Raw genomic sequence first — 6,010 nt, 5'->3', positions numbered from 1 at the left:
TCTGTATCGGTCACTCTGCGTGTGCCTGCCCTGTCTGTATATTGGCGTTCCCCTCCCAAGGATGGTGTGAGAGAAGGATGCAACTTGTAGGTTCCCCCCCTGCTTTTTTTTATGTGCCAAACTAATTTAAGAACTAAGGTTCTGCTTTTTTTATTTCCCCCCAGGAAAAAAAAAAAAGGGATGGCGTAGATTCCTGGTTTATTGCAGTGATCTATATTTTGGGCTGAAAGCCTCCAGCCTAGAATGAACACAACACAAATCTGCTTGAAATTAATGCAAGATATGAGGAAAGGGCTATTTAAGATATAGTTAATCATGTTTCAGTGTCAGAAGGTACTCTGTTTAATGGAGACATTGATTACAGATTTCCATGTACTCAAAACTGATAAGGCAGACGTGTTAGCAAGGCAGGATCCCAAAAATACATAAGCAGAAGTAAAAGCTTAACACGGGTGTCTTCATATATGGTACCACCTTGTATGTATTCTAAGATCAGTGACCTGAACTAGGTGCTTAGTGGTTTGTCTTAAATGAAAAAGTCAAAAGCTAAAATTCATACTGGACTGTAACTGGATGGTATATTCTAACACCATTATACCAATTTGCAAAACAATGGAGGGGCTGATGACTAGACTGATATACTGTGTATATAGTAGTTCTACTTGTTGTATGCTTTTTTTCTACTGAAGAAAATAGACAGCTTAGAGTGGGTATGTTTTAATACACCTTTTAATTTCACTCTTTTCAAAGTTCAAATGTGATCTGTTATTAATAAAAGATTGTGTTCCACACCTGTCTGTATTTTGTAGTTGTTAAAGCAACTGAAAGCCCTTGACCAGCAGCAGCACACAACTGCAATGTGCTTAATGATGTTGAAGCCCAAACTGATGATATGTGAGGCTGTCCTCAGTTTTACACTCCCCTTAGCTTTATGTAGAAGGTGAGAAAACTTGAATGAATTGGAGCTGTTATTTACAGAATAAATTTATAGGAAAAAAACCCCACATAACCTAGTCTTTATGTGCATAACACATTGATGTACAAGTTAGGATGCTTTCCTTTTGTGCTGTAGCCGTTCAAGGTCATCCTGGCCTTGAAGCCAAGCCAAATGCTTTTGCATCTTCCCTGTTGACTAGTGGGCTGCTGCCCAGAGAGGTACCTCACCTCTCCTTAGTGATGTGCTCCCACCAGGCATACGACAGAGCAAGGGGCAGTGTCCTGCTTTGCTCCCACCTCCCCTGACAGGAAAGCTGCTCCTGCTCAAGACCTTTTTTGCACATACCTGATGGCAGCGATACCAATCCCGGTGCTACTTCAGTATCTCATTTTAGGAGTCAAAGTGCTCCTGGGCGAATCTAGCCCCATGTAAGTCAATACCTTCCTAAAAACCAAACAGCGGCCTCCCATCACTGGAGTCGGTAGTGGCTGAAGGTGACAACCAAAGGAGGATGGGTGCTCGCAGAGGGGGCAGGCAGCCTGCTGCTGTTTGATACTGTTTCTGGCTCCAAGTAGGTACCTCTGTGTACCTGCATGCAACTCCTCAAGTTGTTGAATTTCAAGACCGTTCACTGGCTGCCTAATGAAACTCTATTAAAGAATAGATGGTGAAGCCACACTCATGCCAATATATGGCGGTTACAAAGCAATATACCTCTTACCGGAGCATGACAGTCACAGTAAGCTTCCTAAAGGTGCTGACTGTGAAACTTCTCATTAAACAAACAAAACTGTAATTTTCTTACTGCTTCCTTCAACTTCTTTTCAGACCAATAAGGTTGTCATGTTTCATTAAGCTGTACTTAACCAGTCTCTCCTTATAGACCACTTAGTCTCTCAAGTCCTGGGCCACTGTGATTAAACACTTGTCCTAGCCTAGCACACACCATAACCCTTCCATTTCAAAGTCCTCCAAACAGTGAGAGTTGAGATACTTCGATTCCAGCAGTATTTGCCAGAACTGTAAAAGTGCTGTAAGACCAGGTTAACAGCAGCCTTGTGCCTCCTAATAAAGGCGGTGTATGCCAGCTAGGCAAGGGGAAAGTACACTTATAAAATGCTTTTAAAACAGCTCAAGCACTGCTTTGCCAGTACATTCCTTCAGTGCCTAATAATACTAGCACATTAGCTTCTAATTAAACGTGAGGCCATACTCATGAGTCTTTATTTTCCATGCTGTCTTTCACAATAACAGGCACTAACGATGCATTACATAGAAGGCAACACAACTGGCACTGGACAAAAAAACAATGAAGGGATTGCAATGACATGCTGCCAGTATTGTAGTGGGTATTTGTCCCTATGAACCAGCCTTCCTTGGGGGCAGGAGGGATGAATGGGGGTGCTAAATTAGCACTAACGCAGAAATTATGAATTATTGTTTTGTAAAGGTCTCCTGCGGGTGACTTTCCTGGTCATATGTGCACTCCTCTTGACTTAGCTGAAGTCCTAACTGGGATGCTGACCTGAAGTTTACAAGCATTTCTCTGCCACTTTCCAATCTTAGCCATGTTCTTTTAAAAAATACCTGAAAAATCCACAGAATGACCTTATGTCAGGCCTTGTCTCTACTTACCCACAAAAACACAAGCTCTACCAAAGGAAAAAAGAAATCCCCAAAGCCCACCATAAAGGCACACCTGGTATCATTCGATGTCTTTTCCCGGGTTGAGTTGGCAGGTTGAACTTGGCTGCCCCAAGTCTGAAAGGAAACTTGTTCCCCACACCACGTTCTGCTGGCTTCTCTCCCTCGACTTTGGCTCATGCCCTGAAGCAAACCAAGAACACGGTGTGAACCAGCTCCTAAGCCGCGGGCTCTGCCCTCTCACCTGCCAGCTCCAGCCCTCAAGCAAACCCCTGAAACGTGCACAAAACCCCGCACGCCCGGGAAGCGGGTTTGAGAAGTGGTGTGAGGGCATGGAGGGCTCCATGAAGCTGAGCCTTGCTCCAGGTCTCCTGTGCTGCCTAACTGCTCCCTGGCAGCGGAAAGGGCTGCAAGATGAACATAAGGTCCTCTTGCTCACCTCCGAAATCAGGTGGAGGTTGCTTGCAGGGTTTCTGCGTGTACCATGCTCACCTGCTTCCTTAGGGCTTCTGACCAAAGTGGCTATTGCAGCCTAAAGAGTAACGAACATAGGAAAAAAGACACTGTGAAAGGGTGTTAGCGACCATAAGCTTCACCTTTTCATCCCTAGACATGATTTTTCAGCCTGGCCTCTGCCTGCATGCCTGCGGTAGCGTAGTCTGGGTTTCTGCCAGCTCCCCGTGCAGGAGTCCCATCAGCGGGGAAGGTGCCCCAGCAGTGGGGAAGGTGTCTCACACCATCCCCATTCCTCGCTCCTCTGTCCCAGCCTCCGCCTCCGGGGGGATAGCGCAGCCCCTGATGCATCACCTGTCTTTGCAAAAGTTTGTTCCCAGCAGCCGGCAGCTTTATTTACCTGCTACTTAGCACGAGGCACTGCAGTGCCGTGTTTCTACAGGCCTCGAGAGGACTCGACAAGCCCGAGGTTCAAACATGGTTGGCAGTGGTGGCGGCGGCGGAGGGGAGAGAATTGCTGGGTGATTGCAAAGAGGCCCCGAGGCAAACCTCAGCCCTTTCATTCCTGCCTCCTCTCTTGCACCACCTTGGCTCTGCACAACAGGGTTGCAAGAAAAACAAGGCATGTGGGAGCTGCTCTGCAAGGTCTCCTTTAGCGGAGAGGTCTGAGGAGGGGGGACATCCTCAGATATCCTTCATGCTCCTTTAACCCCAGCTGGGTGGCATAAGGTGCAGACCAGCTTGCAGGTGTTCCCAAAACCCAGGTGAAGCCTTTGGGTGCTGCTGCTGGAGTGCAAACCTGCATTTCCTCTCTGGACCCAGCTGCTGATCAGATACCATCGTCCCTGCGCTTTGGGAGGAGGCATCCAGCCTTTCCTCTTTCCTCCTCATCTCAGACAGAGAGCACTTTCTTCAAGCAATGTTGATTTAGATCTGTTTCTTTGAAGAAGACCCACAAAAGCAAGCAAGAAAGAGCACTGGGCTTCTTTACACACAAGTCCTGTGCCCAGAGGTTTGAGATAAGATGTCAGTGGCACTTAGCCCATCTGGTTCTTTGGCCAAAACCTTCTGCACGTGCGCCCAGGTCTCTGCACGAAGCCTTCAACAGCTTTTGCAACACCGGTTCGGTTTTGTGGAGGGATGGGTCATGCATGGCACCTCCCCTCTCCCTGCTTTTGGGATGCACTTTAACCAGGGAGGGGGGCTATGGCAAATCGCCAACCACCAGCGCTCCCATCGCTGACCCGAGCCCAGGAGAGATTCACAACTCAAAGCGAGTGCTGATTCAACAGGGCAGCGTAACAGGGCAGGGAGCCCTTTCAAGCAGGGGAGGCGGCGGAAGGCAGATCCCAACATGTCAGGCCGTTGTGGTCGCTCGGCGGCTGAGCGTCACGGGCCGCCAGCAGCGAGACGCGGGGCCGGCGGGCAGGGTGTTGCGGCGGGAAGGCTGTGCCGGCAGGGAGGCAGGCATGACGCTCGCCTGCACCGGGAAGCCTTCGCTGCTGCACCGGGGAAGTCCTGAGCTTGCAGGGAACCAAGTGGCAGCAAAAACAGGGTTTGAAATCGCTGCTACCACCACTTTATTTACCATGCATTTTTGAAATGCTGTGGGAAAGGTTTTTAGGCTTTTCTCTGCAGTTATGTAGAGCAAAGCTGATTTAAAAGCTAATAAAGAGCTACTCGTGATCTACACAGAAACACCTGGCTCCGAGAGGCTCGAGTAGTAACATGCAAACGCACAAGACACACACTACAGCTGTGGCAACCATAAGGGGAAAGATGTTCTACACTCTTCCCTGGAAAAGCAGGCAAGAGCCCATTTATAGGCGCTACGCCCTGGGGCAGGCTCTGCCCCACAGGCAGAGAGTAACCTTGGACCACAGCAGGAATGTGGGCCCATGGGCTGCAGACTCACAACATGCACAAGACAGAAATTTGCCTGATGAGTCCCCCCTCAGTCTCCATCACCTCACCGGATCAGAGGAAATAAATCCTGGCAGAGCCAGTTTTCACATGAGTTCATGCCCTGACCCTGCCTCACTAGGGACTGGGTCCAATACGTTTCCTTTTTATCTATTTAAATAGATTTTAAATAGGATTCCTTTTCTTAGTCCACTCACAGGCAAAACATGCCAAGTCCTGTGCCGCCATTACTGACGTCTGCCATGTGTTTTAAAACCCCCATTGAGGCTGGCTTTGTCCCAGCATTGTCTTGCTCTTTGCAAAGATGCTTAGTTAGGGGCATCGTAGAAAGTTAAGCAGGCCACAATTATAACTGCCATTGGGAACATTCATCCCGGTAGCTATATCCAAAAGCACATGTGCAACGGGGTTTAGACATCTGCAAAATCAAAGTCTAGAAGTTTGTATGGGGTGAATATAAAGGCTGACTTCAGCCTAACCTGAAGTCTCTCTGCCAGTCTCAGGGGCTCACAAAAATCTGCAACGTTTTCCTTAAAAAAAATTAAAAAATATTAAAGTATAGTCAGCAGACTGGTCCATGCTGGCTTGAAGATGCTCAATGCTTTGAGATGAACTTAGCCTGACCACCAGCTTCTTAAAGGAAAAAAGCCTTTTTTCCCTAGTATCTTCCCACTTGATCACAGTTCCAGAGCATGACAGCACCCCTCTGCCTGGCACAGCTGGAGTACAACTCACTGCAGGTACTACTACAGCTTGTTTAGTTGCCTTCAGGATGGGTGGGAGGTTCCAGGCTTTCTCCTCATGTTCAAGCTCCTTGTTTTTCCACACAAGGACATGTGAGCCTGCTCCCCAACTAAGCTCCCTCACGGGGAGCAGTAGGGAAGAAGAGGAGGAAGCTGCACTGCATGGCTGCTGCTGCTGTGGTAACCATGACCCAGGGGAGAAGAGCAGCAAAGGGCCACTGACGAGCAGCCAGGGCTTTCTGTTTCCACTTCACCTAAATCCAGATTCAGAGGGTGGTTTATTACAGAAAGGTGGTACTGCTCCATTGCT

This window comes from Tauraco erythrolophus, chromosome 1 (assembly GCF_009769465.1).
Source record: "Tauraco erythrolophus isolate bTauEry1 chromosome 1, bTauEry1.pri, whole genome shotgun sequence".
Taxonomy (NCBI): Eukaryota; Metazoa; Chordata; class Aves; order Musophagiformes; family Musophagidae; genus Tauraco; species Tauraco erythrolophus.
This window is presented reverse-complemented; position numbering follows the sequence as displayed.